Here is a 16,392-nt window from a genome sequence, read left to right on the forward strand (position 1 = left end):
CTTGCGTTAAACCAGCAAGTCATTGAAGAGGGCCTCTTCCAAGGACAAGTCCTTTAAGTAAAACGACAAGAAGCATTGCAAAAGGAATTCTTCAGCCTCTCAGTGTCATTCCTGCTCAATGCGTAGGCCTTTTGACTGGTGGCTGAAGAATTGTCTTACTCTGACCTCAGTGTGGTCTTTGGAGTGTCTGTCAAGATGGGCCCACTGCTGGATCCTGCGCTGCCTGTTCCATTTCTGAAGCTACCGTGCTTCTCGCACGGACCCAGCATAAATTGTGGCTTCAACCTTGGTGATATTGAACTTCTTCTGCCACGCCCCAACTCCCTCTTTTGTGCCTGTGGGATCCCCATCTTGGTTTCTGCCAAATGCTCCATCCCCGGTGCCAGTTGACTCTGCTTATCTACCTGATGACAGTGGCTGATGGAAGAGGCTAGCATGCTCAATAGACTGAGGTCTCAGGGCCGGAAGCAGAGCACCCTCACCACATATCCGAATCATAATCTGAATGTGCCAAAGTCACCTGGGAAGCAGGAAGGCTTTAAGGGAGACAGCATCCTTTTCCACTGCAACAACATGGAACCAGCATGGGGAGCACTTTCGCGCCGAGTCTGGCAGGATTGTATGTGCACCACCTGGAATCCACTAAAATCCTCCATCCCAGCAATCCATTCAGGGAGAAAATCCACACCTGGCGACGCTACATAGACGATGTCTTGGTAATCTGGGATGGCGACGGCCAATCAGTCGCAGATTTCATGACCTGGCTGAATACACAGAACGCATTCCTCAAATTCACACACTCCATGTCCAGAGAGTCGATGGTGTTCCTGGACCTGAACATCTACCATGAGTCAGGTTTCCTAAAGACAGAGACTCACTTTAAACCAACGGCGAGGAACTGTCTTCTTCGCTTTGACAGCTTCCACCCTCGTAATTTAAGAGAGAATCTGCCATACGGACAGTTCCTTCGTCTACGCCGCAATTGTAGCGACATAGCAAGGTACAAGTCCCAAGCCCAAGACTTAATATGTATGTCGCGCCTGTTGCCTCGATTGTGGAGAGCCATGGCCTCCAATTGGTCTCTTACGCCGACGACACGCAGCTGGTGATCTCCCTATCACACGCGCCCTGTCTTGCTGCCGATGGCTTCCGTTCGTGCATGAAAGATCTTGCCGAATGGATGGCCATCAATTGCTTGAAGCTGAACGGCAGCAAGACAGAGGTGCTGGTGGTGGGGAGAGCTCAGTCTGCTCGGTCGTCGGCATGGTGGCCATCCTGCCTTGGACCTACCCCAACCCCCTGCCAAGAGGCACGTAATCTGGGGGTGTGGTTTGATGCGGGTCTTACTTTTGGCCCCCAGATAAATCGGGTGGTGGGAGTCTGTTTCGGGATTCTGAAGAAATTAAGGAAAGTCCTTGATTTACTCCCGATTGAGGCCCGTCAAACCCTGGTCCATGCTCTGGTGACAGCTAGGTCGGACTATGGGAACCTGCTGTACCTGGGAGCTCCAGAAAAAAGTATGGCTCGCCTACAAGTGCTGCAGAATGCGGCAGCGCGTTTGATCCTCAGATTGCCTAAAAGGGCGTCTTCTAAGGCGGCCCTCCAGCAGCTACACTGGCTCCCTGTGAGGAGAAGAGTAGAATACAAAGCCCTCTGCACCTGTCATCGCATCCTGAATGGCAGGGCACCCGACCCTCTGACTAAACTGATCGAAGTGTACGAACCAACACGTGCGCTTAGATCCACAGGGGGCGGCCTACTGAGGATCCCGAGAATCAAAAAAGCCCGCATGGGAGGTAGGTCTTTTAGATGCCTAGCGGCTACTAACTGGAACAAACTGCCAGCGGACTTGCGCCTGGAACCGGAGGAGACTAGGTTCCGAGCGAAACTTAAAACATTTCTCTACTCTAAATAAGTGTCCGCTCAGTTTCTGTGTCCTCTGTTAGCTGCCTCTCCCACTTTCAGCGCGTGGACACGCCGGTGTGCGTAACGCAGCGCTCTACAAATGTCCCAATAATAATAATAATAAAAATAAACTGAAACAAAGACAATACCCGGACAAAGTGATAAACAGTGCAATGAAAAGGGCACGAAACAACCACCGGGATGCGCTCTTGGAAGACAGAGTTCCTAGAGACAATACAACAAACAGACCTGTGTGTGTCACAACATACAGTTCAGTCTCAAACCAGGTTTCTAAACTGGTGAACAAACACTGGCACATACTAACAAGTGGCACACTAGAGTTGGAGAAACCCCTTTCTGCTCACAGAAGGGGAAAGAATCTCAAGGATATCCTTGTACATACGAGACCTCAAACCCCTGTTATCCAACAACCTTGGTTACAAGGGCTACATGGACCCCATCCATGTGGAAACTGCAATAGTTGTCACCTAACGAGGAAAAGTCAGACCCTTACTTTCAAAAACGGCACAAGGTGGGAACAACGAGTGTTCACCAATTGTAACAGCAAAAACGTTGTCTACCTCATTACGTGCCCATGCAATATGGAGTACGTGGGCATGACGACACGAGCAGTGAAGACCAGAATAAATGAGCATAAGAGCAACGTAAGGTGCAAAAAATCAACCACAAAGATGGCAGCACACTTTTTGGAGGCACAACACTGTGTCAACGAATTACACTGGACTGTCATTGAACAGCTACAGACAGATGTTGGCCTGTTTGAGAAGGAGCAGAGGTGGGTTTTCCGTCAGGGCACAGACATCACTGGACTTAATGACTCCATCCCATGGGGCCAGTTGCGATGATTTGTGGGCTCATTTACCCTATTATATGCAATATCCACATATTTCGGTGACGATCATAGACCAATGGAAGGTCCATCTACGATAACTCCGAATTTAACATCTGTGCATTAATATGTACGACCACAGTGGTTTTTCCACACTACGCATGCGCGCGCAGACAACGCATCATGAAACATGCACCTAACATCCAGGTCAGTGACTCCATGGAGTTCAATCCTCCGACGCGCATGCGCACATGAAGGGCAACACCCAACAACATCCGCGCAGTACTGGAGAATCAATCGAAGGACACTCCTTCTATGGGCATGATCCGTTTCGAATTAAGCGGTAATTAAAGCAGTATCTGGCAATATATAAGGGGTAAGGTCTGAACCACTCGACATTACGTCGGAGCCGCGTTGAGGGGAAGGCAGCCTACTGGGTCTTGCAGAAACCGTGAGTTTGGTGCTTATTGACCAAGGGAAACGAGAGTTACATGACTCGTGAGTATTAGCAACAAGAACCTGAATTGAGCTTTCTAATATCCTATAGGTTGCCGTATTGAGCAGGAAGAAACCCCCAATACCACGCAAAGGCTCATGAGGCTATCCAGCTTTATTTTTTAAGTAAGCAATGTCTTAACCTTTCTTTTCTCCTGAAGACCAACTAAGGAGAAAAACTGTGACTTAAATGTGTGTGTCTGTGTCTTCATGTGTGTCCGTGTTTTTTTCCTTTTTAGGGTTCTAGACCTTAATTGGTCCTAGTCTACCCTTGTTTTGAACTGGTCATTTTCCCTGATCAGAATCTACGTCCAAATGTGATGGTATGATTTACTGTGTTTTATTTCTTTGCAGGCCTGATTCTATAAACGCCAATTGGGCGCTACAGACTTCTTTCCGAAACACTGTTAGGTACATTACACCTAATTTATTTATTTTTTGTAGAGTTCACTTTTACATCTACATCACATGTGAGTACGGTGAGGATAGTTGTGCATATCCTCGTCCTGAAGAAGGAGTTTTTACACTCCGAAACATGTTGACGCACTTCTTGAGGTTGATGTATCCTAATATACAGTAACAACATCATCTTCCACCCTTTTTAACGATACCAGCCGAGGGTTTAATACATTTTATTTTTCCTCCTACGAGCCAGGTATCTTTTAAACCATCACATTCCACCACCTCACCACTCACACTTAATCTCCTCACACACACCCACACATAGTACACTGTAAGTGCTCCTACATAGTCGTGAGTCATAGCACGCCGCATCCCGTAGAGGGGTGCGAAGACCCCAATGTTAAAGCATGACACCAAGGGGCCTGTTGGTGTGTGAGGGGTATTCAAAACAACACTGTGTGCTCCCCACCACTGTGGGGACCACTACCAGAGTGGATTCTATTTTGTTTATGTCAATAACATCTTATTCAGGTGCGGCCCCCAAAGCATTTTGTCAGAAAGCCTAATACCCAGGTAGTCAAAGGAGTGACTCTCTCTAGAGAGGAACAGTCAAGAGTACGTTTATTTCTAAAATGTTTCCCAGGATTAAAAGCCATAAACTTAGTCTTTGAGATGTTTATTGATCGGCCCCTTAACCCCTTGGGCGCTGCCGCGATTCTGAGCCTGTGCGGCAGAATCGCTAGTGGGCGGGTTTATGACAGCCCCCAGCCGTCATCAGCACACGCCCACCGTAGTGCATGACGGCTGGGGGCCGTCATCAGCATCAAAGGGGTTAAAGTACAGAACAATTGAAAGCGGGTGAGAAGTTTCTGGAGACCCATCGGAGTTTTCGAGATTAGAAGAGTATCGTCAGCAAACAAGAGTGTTGCAATTTTTTCCCCCGCCAGGGTTGGAGCATCGGCTGGAACTTGGCTCAGGAAATTAACTACTCCATTCACATAAAATGAAAAAAGGGTAGGAGCCAACACACAACCCTGGCGGACCCCCCTGTTGCCCGGTATCTTCTCACTGGTTTGCCCTTTGTCCCCCATCTAACTCGGGCATAGGTCTTTTCATGAAGGCGTATTAAGAGAGTTAGAATGTAGGAGGGTATGCCCAATTCCTGTAGCACTAACCATACTTTTCGCGCAGCACTAGATCAAAAGCCGTCTTAAGATCTATGGACGCGAGGTAAAGGCTTCCCTTACCAATGACTACTATTTTCCAGTAGAGAAGAAGCAATCTAAAAACTGGGTCTACTGTACTGGTTGCTTTCCTAAAGCCTGCTTGACAATTGGAAAGAATGCCTACCTCCTCCATCCAGATCTGGATCCTATTTTAAAGGATTCTGCCTACCACTTTCTGCATAGAATCTAGTAAACGAATGGGCCTATAATTGGCAGGGTCCTGGCGATCTCCCTTTTTATATATGGGTATAACCTCTGCTTCTTTCCATGAATTAGGAACTTCTACTCCTTCCATTATATTGTTAATTAAGAGCAGAATATATTGGGCCCACTTATGCGGTTCCAGTAAGAACAAATCGCCCAGGATGTCATCTGGTCCTGCCGCCTTTGCAGGGATGATACAATTGATGTCGTTCACAATCTCATTCACTTGGAAGGGGTTGGTAACTTCAGATACAAGAGGTGCCTGACTACGCTGCAGGTTGCTTGAGGGCAGCCCCTCTGCTTCCTCCAAATATAATTGAGCGAAATGATCCCACCAAGCCTAGTTTCCAATATGATTTGGAATGTGGGTGTTGTCACTCCTTTCTCTTTTCTTAATTAGAGCCCAAAAGGAAGCGGAGTCTCGATTGCTGGATGCCTCTTTTAGGTCCTCCCAATGGGCCTCCTCCCAATCGCGCCTAGCTTGTTTCCGGGATAAATTATACTCCTTCCTCGCTATTTTAATCATGGTGGAGTTTTTCCCCTTTACAGCTGCGATTAGAGCTTGCCTTTTCTCCTTGCAGATCTCTGTATACCATAAATTAGAGCTTTTTAATTGCCTCTTTCCATGGCCACTACGGAGTCCTCCAAGGAACTGGGCACCAATCTGACCAATAGTTTCTTGGTGGATTTCAGAAATCCTCTCCCGCCCCTGCGCTACGACTGAAGCTTCATCCAGTTCAACTATCTTTGATACCAAAATTGAGGAAATATACGTTAACTTTGAGTCCTCCCCTACCACCTTTGCCCACCTTAGGCGCCTACCACTGTTTGACAGGATTAGCTCCTTGGTGGGGAGGGGGGCGTTCAGATGAATATTGGGGTTTATGTTGGAAGAGGCCCATCGATTCTTTATTTTTAACATTAAAGGGTTATGGTCACTATCAATGGTATGACCCACCTGCAAGTTTGTTGAAAGTGTTTTTCCCCCGTGTATCAGATAAGGTTCTGCCATTTGCAGCTCTGAGACTATATTCCAGTGTTAAGGCATTTACTTGTATTATAATCTCGGACCATCTTTTTACTGGGGGCAAGGCTAATGGGGGTACTGCCCATTTGGTGTCCTCCTCCATTGCCCCTAAATGGTCTCCACAACTTAATGGCTCAAATGTGCAATTAAAATCGCCGGCCACAACAATTTTAGCAGAGGGAGGGCATTTGGATAAATATTCTTCCAGCTGTCTGAAGATGGCCGAGGACTTGCCATTCACAGTCCCTCTTATATAAACATTAAAAAGTTCCAATGAGTCACCACCCTTAGGACCCTTTAATGTTAAGCTATCGATGTTGTAGCTATCGATGTCATGTATAGAGGCAGACCGACCCAGATCAAGTCTGATCCATGCTGTTAAGCCTCCTGAAGGCCTGCCTTTTCCCGTGGTAACTGCAGGGGTATGGAACGTAATATAGCCAGAGTTATATAGCGCCACTACACTCCAAGTCTCCTGAAATAGACATACGTCATTAGTTTCCACAAACCCATTCCACGAGGGTACAGACATATTTTTCTTTAGCTCAGCTATGTTCCAGGAGACGATTTTTAGATGGGTTTGGGCATTGGAAGATGGAGTAAGGGTGTCATTTTGATTGACATTATGTAGAAGTATAGGCTTAGGAGGGACCAGAAGGTACTTTTGGTTTTGCAAGACAGGGGATCTTTGCCAGGATTCATTGAGACCCAGTCATACCAGGGCATTGATAATAACTAACCACCTCCTCCATAGCCCCCCCCTTGCCAGGTGACATATTTTTCCAAAGCAATGCTCCTCCCACAATCCCCTATTTAGGTGTCCTGGCCCCTGCAGCACTTGCCCTCCCATAGTTTTTTTCCAGGCTTACCTCTGCATGGAGTACTGTGCACTACAATGGCAGCATGTGTGCTGTCCTCCTACTCCTAAACTGAAAATGGGACCGGTTTCACACTGACAACAGACGCAAACTCCTGCAACCTAGTGATCAATGTTGGGTATCCTTGCCAGTTCCAGCCTGCCTTTCTTTCTTCCTCCTTCCCCCTTCCCCTGTGGCTTGTGCCAAACTCCACCCCAGGGACCCTCTCTCCCATCCCTCACACCATCCCCACCATGTTCTCTGTAAGAACCCTCCTACTTCTTTCCCAGCCTCTGCTGCACTTTGGTGAACAAGCTAAATGGCAGTCTCTGACCCTTCTGCCTCCTGATGAGTGATGCTCTGACTGGGCCTGCAGTGGCACCCATGACTAGCGCAAGAGGCCAGGTACAAGCAGATCTTCCCGGCCCTCATCCCACCGCACAATCAAGGTTGAAGTGATGTGCTTTAAGCACCATCCATCCATTTGGCCAAACTATTCACCACTAACTATCCCATTGGAACAGCCAGGACCAGCTACATTTTAGCATCCACCTACAGTTCAGGTGGCATGTCAAAACGTCCTACTTCACCTGCCTACATGCCTATCGCCCATTGACTAGCCTGACTTGGTGCCTTAATCTATTTCTTCACGCCATGTCAGACGATGGCACAACCTACCCAAAAAGTCTGGTAGGAGACAGCTTGATCACTTGCATTAAACCACCCAATTCCACAAACCTGCAGTGTTCGGAACACGCGATTATATTTGCTGATTATATTTTTGTTTTCTTAAACACCTTTCTCATCAATCTGTTTAGGGCCATAGTCCTCACAGCTCTAAGAAAAAGTAAATATAAATGTGGGGAAAATATATCATATAGGTGGAATGGTTTTGTGCTTCACTGTTTTCTAATCCTCCATAATCTGAGAATTTTCAACATAAAGGATAAGGTTTTTGCCTGACTCGAGTCAGTTACCTCTTAACAATTCGTAACATAACCAGTTAGGACTTTTTTTTCTCTCCGAAGCTAGCCCACTGAAGTAGAGAGTTCTTTAAGGCTTGGTTCACTCCCCCTTGCTGTTTAATATGTATGTGCAGCCATAGGCCACTCTTATTACAATAACATAAAGCGACTGCCTATCTTTATGCATATGATACTCAGTTCATCATTAACCTGAGCAAAGATCTCCACTCTGTAGCTTGACATCCATTCTTAACGCTTTTTCATCTTCTATGAAACTCAACTCTGGAGCTTGCCACCCAGCCCTAAAGCTCTTCGCTGAAACACAACTACCTCAAACTTTGTTCCCTCTGAATCAGAAATTCAGCTCATAAGCAACAAGCTAAATTGATGGGATCCTATACTCTGGCCTAACCAATTAGGCACCTTCCCAAAACCGGTAAAATCAGTTAAACACCTTGGTATACTTCTTGACTCAGATCTCACTTTGAAGCACAAATCTGTAAACTCACTAGTATCTGCTTCTTACAAATATGTATGCTGCAACGCTTTATGCCTCTGCTTGCTTTCCTGCTTAAAGCCACTGCTGCCAAAGCCTTTGTACAATCAAGACGAAATATGGGGTACTCGGCGTATTTTGCCTTCCCTGCCCTGGCAATAAAGCTCTTACAGAAAATGCAAAACACTCTTATTCACACCATCTTAAGTCTAAAAAAGTCAGAAGCAATTTTTACCTTTCACCAGCATTTACACTGGTTCAATCAGCATTATATACAGGATCTTTCATGGATCCGCTTCATCCTTTTAGCTTGATAAATATTATATCTTTACACCTGCTTGTAGTCTCAGATCATATAGAAAATGCACCTTCCCTGTTGGCCAATGCAACTGCAAGAAATAGGGCAAGAAAGCCTTCAGGTTCCAAGGCCTGATGCTATGGAGTCCATTTCCGACTAACATCCAAGGCCAACTGTAAATCCTGAAATTAAGGAAACTTCTCAAGACGTGGCTATTTTCAAGTTAACTTGTGTCACCTTACAGTTCAGGTCAAGCCACCAGCACCACGAGACTCTTCTCGAGAGTGCTTAAAAGAATCCAATAAATAAATAATAAAATTAATGTAATCTGGACGTGCCACTATAAGACTTGCTGCACAGTCAATAGAATAAGCCAGATGAGCTTCTTCTTAGCTTGTTAGGGAGTAATTATGTAGAGGCTGTTTGCAAACAGTCTACATATATGGCCAGAGTGGGTGATGTTCATTCAAGGAATGTTAAATATGGGTGATTGAATTACTCGTGGAATCAGTGGTTCTTGCTTTTCTTTGAAAGATATTTCTGCTGTGCTTGAGGTAACCTAGGGCTCTGATTGGATAGAATGTGTGAGTACCTGGAGAAAATAATTCAGGAGGTTGCTTGTCGTGCCTTTCAGAGAAAGCTTTACTGGGTTGTGCATAGAATTCCTAAGTCATACATTTATCTTGTGCATTTTGATCTGAAAATAAGCCAACTTCTGTTCTTAAAACTCCACTTGAATTTTCATATCAGATCTGTCGTGCTATTCTGGTCACAATCCATGACACCTACTTTTGCTGTCAGTCATGACATCAAGCAGTGCGATGGCATCTGTGGCGTAAGCCTGTTCAAAGCATACACTAGCGCCCCTTAGGTGACCACAGCTACAAAGGCATTGTGATTAAGACACTCTCAAACTACAGAAACACTTAAGACCGTCTGCCTGTTGTGTGCTGTACTGTTATAAAAGGTTACACATTTGTAGCATATGGAACGGATTATTATTCCTAAACAAGATTGTTGTTATTTTATGCCACTCGATGTCCCACTCATAACCTTTATTTTAAACATGGCAATACATTTTTTTCAAAATTGGTGCACACTCTTGAAGAGAGTGTCCACTGATTTACATCAATCATTGAGTCGTGCTTGGCTTTTGCAATTTCCTTTGGTTTCAGAAAAATTATTTTGCGGTCACTATTTATTGTCCTTTCACTAGTGCGGGCTGCTCAAGTGCCGTCCCCGACTGTGTTGCTTAGTCTTACCTGATAAGTGTGTATACGATTGTGTAATATTATTTTCTGTGCAGCCTTTAAACCACATCGACTCAGTACGAGAAATATTATTGAAATCCTCCTATTGTATTTATATATTGAAGTTTTTGTAGATCTTAGATGGGTATATTTTCCTCTGACTAACCTTGCGTTTGGTGTTATAGCCTCAATACATTTATTTCACTTTGGCCTACAGCCTCTTTTCTTACCTTCACATAAGGCACTTTCCAAAGAACAGTTTGATGACAGTCCGCATTTTGTTTCGAATTTTGTAATGGTGATAGGTTACCGAGAAACGTAGCTTCACAAAATGTCTTGTTCAAAGTCTCATGAAATTGTTGGGCAATAAAGATGCTTGTGGCTTGGTTGGTTCAGCGTTGACTTGGGTAGCACAGACATTTTCGGAAACCGCAGCTGCTAAAGATCTGGGAAATACTTCAGGAAGGGAGGAACAATTTTAAACTGCCTTCATTATTTTTGTTTTTGCGTTAACGTGCACATTCACAGGTGACTATTGTTTATACTCTGGTCTTCCTAGGTTGAATATATATCAATGATCCCTTTAGTTTCTGAAGTCACGGCAACACACAGTATTTAATTTCTGAAGGTGTAACACGAAACACTTGTCTGGTGCAGTCATTTTCAATTCATAGGAAATTTAAGGCATAATTAAAGCGGCAGTATTACTCATGTGTTTTATCAACTGCTCCCAATCAAAATAATAAAATACAATAATTTTAGAGTGTTTCGCTTTTCATTTATTCAGGCTATTTAGTCACTCTTGAAATAAAACCTTTAATTCCCTGGCCAACAATTGAACGCTTTACCCATTTTTCTTTTGCATCTTTGATATCAAAGTACAACATTTTCTGTTTTGGAACAAATGTATTGCATCCATCTCAAGAAATGGAAGAAAGACCTCTATGACACTGATCGTTCATTCGTCTTTATCAAGAGTTGGGAGAACTGGTTGTCTTCTTTCACCGGGAGCAGTCTCGTTTTACTTCAAGAATTTAATCCATAAAGCAAATGACAAATTAAATGACATTGTTTAAGTTGTAAGTACTCAGTTACTTCTAAACAACCAAAAATGTTATCCTTGGTGTTTGTAAACACTGACATGTGTCTGAATAATGTGATTACAATTTTTGACCTTGTCTTAAAATGTGTAGCTCTGGTAGATACTTCTAGCTGCCGTTTTCTCACTCTAGAATGTCTCCCAGGCACAAACTGGATCTGCAGAATTATTGTACCAATGCTTCCAAGTTCTACTAGGTGGATTCATGTGGCTCATACCTCTCCTGAATTGATAGAACGGAACAGCATATAAGCGCCAAACCTCCGCACCCCTTTCTTTCCGCACCTTCCAATGTGGATTTGGAGCTCTGTTCCAACATTGTAATTTTTCTGATGACTCAAAACATTTTAATCGGGTGCTATGAGTGATATCTCCACTGAAAACGACATGATTCAAGCAGAGCCACAACTGCCGGAAGCAGATGGTGGGCATATCCCACACTAGTTGTGCCTAGGATGCTGCTCAAAGCTGTGTAAGTATGTCCTTATGCGCCTGCGGCCAATTTAACACCCAGAAGTGAAGAGTTTTTTGACTGAACTTAAGAACAAGATATGTGACCTTGACTTAAATCCTGCTCCCACTCAAAGTCAGTTGACCAATCTCGTTCACAGTCATAGGGCTATCCCTGCAACGTTCCATTTCCCATTCAAAGTCCACAGTTAAGTCAAAGTGCCAGCACAAGCATAAAAGAATTGCAAAAAGGATTCAACCCTATCCCACCGCTCTTCCTCCAAAGAGAAGATGTGAAGACTTAAAAATGTTAGTCACCCTCCCTTGAAATCACCTGCCATGAAGCTGGTCCCTTATTTGTTCCCGACATACCCTGAGTTTCCCGGGCATCATCAACCCCAGATCGAGGACTTCAAAGAGCTCATGCTACTAAGTTTCAATGCACTTTTGGCTTTTTCTTGTGCTTCTTCGGGCCCCATGGAACCAAAAAGCCCTCCAATTGGTTTACTGCTGGCAGGTCCCTCCCAGTTAGTCTCTCCCTCTGGACCCGTCACTGGGCTGAACCAACTCCGGTACAGACTTCCACCACAGTCCTGAGATCCACTCCAGTTCTCAACACCAGTGGATGATCCGGTGCCAACGCCCATATCAGATCCCATAACCGACATTAACTCAAGCTCCATCAATGTCACTCTGTGAGACTACAAAGGCGCAACCTGTTGTAATGTACCCTGTCACTGTTCCTTTGCCTCTGCTGTGCCGTAGCTATCACAAGAGGCTTTATTCTTTTTTTTAAATCTCTGAATCTGACACTGTGCCAGACTAAGGTACACACTTGGATATTGATGATGATGATGATATGTAGGCGGTTGTTTTTCTCCCCCTCCTTACACTGATAATGCATTATACAATGGTTTACAAAATGCCAGTGGGCTTGATACCTGAGCTTGATTCACCACATGGGTCACCAACAGAAGATAGTGCCTCGTTAGCAGTGGTGGTTCGGAAGACAGCTGAGGTATAAGAATTTCTGACTCACACTTATAACTGCAGGTTCGAGGCATGTGGGCTGCTGAATTCATATCTGTGCATAGAAAGCCGCCTAGTGTTGGGTCCGGATGATTGCACATTGTTGTCCTGGAAGAGTCTTCGAAGTATCACGAGATAGGTGGCTCCTCCCCTGGACTACAGTGCGCATGGGCATCGACTCCATCCCCAGATTGTTTTTTCCGCCATTGGGTTCGGATGTGTTTCGGTTCCCTCTGTCGGAATCGATAGTTGTTTAACTTCTTTTACTCGAAACCAAAAGGTCTTTAGGACTCGCGTCGGTATTGTCTATCGTTCGGGTTCGTTTGTTTTCATCGACTCCGAGCCAACTCCGCCCTTCCGCGTGCTTTCGGCACGGACGGGCCTACACGACGCTCCACGCTACTTCATCATGGAACGAAGTCCATTTAAGAGGTGCCCGGTGTGTGCCTCGAAGTACCCACATATCGATGTGCACCCGGTGTGCAATAAGTGCTTGTCGCCGGACCACGACGAGGCCAAGTGTATGGCCTGCTCCAAGTTCCGGTCGAAGAAGACGCTCAAGCTCCGCCGAGCTGCAAGACTGCAGGCCCAGCGATCGGCACCCCCTCCGACGGACATCTTCGACGCGGAGGATGTCGGCGACGACACTATCCAAGATATCACGGAATCTAACCCGGCGTCGGAGGTCGAGGAAGACTACGACGCGGAAGACGAGGATTTCGATGAAGTCGTCGAGGAGGTAGGGGACGACGACGGGGCCATTGCCACCGTAGAGGATAGCTCGGAGGAGGAGCTTCCTCACACTGACTCCGGGGCCGGCCAGCATTATAAGGCCCAGGCTGAGGGATCGCCTTCGGGCCTTACCCAAAGTCTTGATTCCCGTCCCACGGCTCCGCCTTCCGGCCCGGCCACGGACATTGATGCGGCGCCACTTACGGTACCGAAACCGAAAGTGAAACCATCGGTCTCGACGCCGGACGTCTCGAAACCGAAAGCGCAAGTCGCACTGGTCGGATCAAAGGCTTCGGAGGCCTCGGCGCCAAAGAAATCCAAGATGGCCGTCGAGCTCAAGGGGCACGCCAAAATGGCCGACCCGAAGACTACGGTGTCGAAGCCGAAGGTGAAAACGGGCGACGCGGGGGCGTCGGCGCCGAAGTTGGTCGACGCACTTAAAAGTCGCATCGATGCCAAGAAGGTCGACGACCATAAGAAGACCACAAAAAAGCGGCAGGACGACCCCAAGTCTATCGCTGACCCGCTTCCACTCGAGAAGGCCAAGGGGGCTGCTGCGTCGGCTCCGAAGACTGCGGCCTCGGTCGCCGGGCCAAAAACTGCTTCAGAAGACTCTCTCGAGTCGGACCGTCCCTCCGCCTCGCTCACTAGAAAGGTCAACGAGTCCCTTCAGCGTATTAGGGAGGGGACCGCGGCAGTCGAGCCGCAGGACACTGTGCCCAAGCCTCTCCAGAAACCGGCGAAAGTGCCAACGCCGATTCTCTTCACGTTACCGCATCAAAGCCTGGGGCCGGGGGGCCCTCGAAGTTATCCTCGACGCCAAAGTTATCCTCAACACCGAAGGCATCGCTGGTGGTTCCAGGCCCGCGCAACCAACCACTGGCAGAAGAAGAGCGTTGAGAAGTATTCATCGACGCCAACACAGACAAGCTCTCTCTCCTTAAACGGAAGATCACCCCTGAACCAGCTTTGGAGCATTTCCAAATTCCACTGAAAAAAAAGACAAACCCTGCTGGTGCCTCTGCCCCTTTAGAGCCAGCATCACCTCCAGGGCATGAACTTTCACCCACTCATTCTAATGTTGAGGAGGGTGATGGTGACGACGAGGATGAGTATGCCTACCCAGTCTACTCAGACCCAGAGAATGTGACTGAGCCTTGGTCTGCTGGTGGTGACCCCGGGGACTCGCATTCCGGACAGGAGCCTCAGCTCTTTTCAGCAAAAACTTCTCCAACTGAGGACTCTGCAGCTTTCAATGCTCTTATTGAAAGGGCGGCAGCCAACCATGACGTCGATCTCCATGCTGACCCAGTAGACGTCGATTTTCTTTTTGACACCTTTTCAGTCACTGAAAAAACTGTAAGGACTTTGCCAATGCTAAAAGGGGTGTTAAAACATGCGCCGGAGGTCTTCAAGGAGCCCACCCGAGCAAGAGTTGTCAACCCACGTATTGACAAAAAGTACAAGGCAGCGCCCACTGATCCAACGTACATCAAAGGACAGTTGCCTCTGGATTCCTTGGTCGTCTCCAATGCTCGCAAAAGAGCCAACTCACAGACTACGGGTGATGCTCCTCCCCCAGACAAGGAATCAAAAGTCTTTGAGGCTTCGGGGAAGCGTGTTGTGCGCAGGCTGCAAACATATGGTGCATATCCAACACACAGGCGCTGCTTGCGCGTTACGACAGGGCTCACTACGACACTCTAGAGACCCTTCTACAACACCTGCCAGAGCAGTGTAAGGAAGCAGCTGAGATGCTGATACAGGAGGGGAAACTTATCACCAATGCTTCAATTAAGTGCGCTCTGGATGTGGCTGACACCGCCTCAAGAGCAATAAACACTAGCGTTCTACTGCGTAGGCATGCATGGCTCAGAATATCAGGTTTCAAGCCAGACATTGAGATTACCATCCTCAACCAAACTGTCAACCCAGACCACCTGTTTGGCCCAGAAGTCGATACCACCCTCGAAAAAATGAAGAAGGACACCGACACTACTAAGTCTATGGGTGCCTTGCAGTCACAGCAGTTTCGGGGTGGTTCCTTTCGCTGCTCCAATAACAGAGGCACCTCAAGGGGTCAAGCGTCTCAGTCAACGCAGTTCTATAAAAGTAACACCCAAACCTCCTATACCAACAAGGGTCGGGTGGATACCGTGGCAACAACGTCAAGGGCAGAGGACGTGGTAATAACCGCTCCAGGTCCTCCGCCGCCAACAAACAGTGACGCCTTGTCACTGCCCCCCGACCACGCAACACCGGTCGGGGGGAGACTCCAGCAGTTCCTGCCCGTGTGGAAGTCCATCACCACGGACAGGTGGGTCAGATCTCTTATCCAATATGGTTATTGTCTGGAGCTCACATCCACTCCACCCAACATACCCCCAAAAAGCCGTCCTATGTCCGGCGAGCACTTGCACTTGTTGCAGCAGGAAGTCAACGTCATGCTGCAAAAAGGAGCAATAGAGCTCGTGCCCCTGCAAGAACAAGGTACAGGAGTTTACTCCCTGTACTTTCTGATTCCAAAAAAGGACGGATCCCTCAGGCCCATCCTAGACCTCAGACCTCTAAACTTTTACATTCTGTCGGAACATTTCCATATGCTCACGCTGCAGCAGGTTCTCCCACTGCTTCGGCAAGGGGACTTCCTGGCAACTCTAGACCTCAAGGATGCGTACTTTCACATTCCACTGCATCCTTCACACAGAAAGTACCTCAGATTCACCATTCAAAACCAGCACTACCAGTTCAAGGTTTTGCCTTTTGGGGTCACCACAGCGCCGAGGGTCTTCACAAAGTGCCTGGCGACAGTGGCGGCGCATCTGAGACGTCAAAACATCCACGTCTACCCCTATCTGGACGACTGGCTCATTCAAGCGAAGTCGGCCCAGCAGTGCGCCGACCACGTGTCCCACACCATTCACCTTCTGCACGATCTGGGTTTCTCACTGAATTATCCAAAATCACATCTCCAGCCCGCCCACATACGGCAGTATCTGGGTGCGACTATAAACACTCTGGCGGCCACTGCGCAGCCAAATTCAGTGAGAGTCAACAGCATTCAGTCGCTGATCCAAAGATTCAGACCTCAACACTCGCTTCCAGCC

This window comes from Lissotriton vulgaris, chromosome 7 (assembly GCF_964263255.1).
Source record: "Lissotriton vulgaris chromosome 7, aLisVul1.2, whole genome shotgun sequence".
Lineage (NCBI taxonomy): Eukaryota > Metazoa > Chordata > Amphibia > Caudata > Salamandridae > Lissotriton > Lissotriton vulgaris.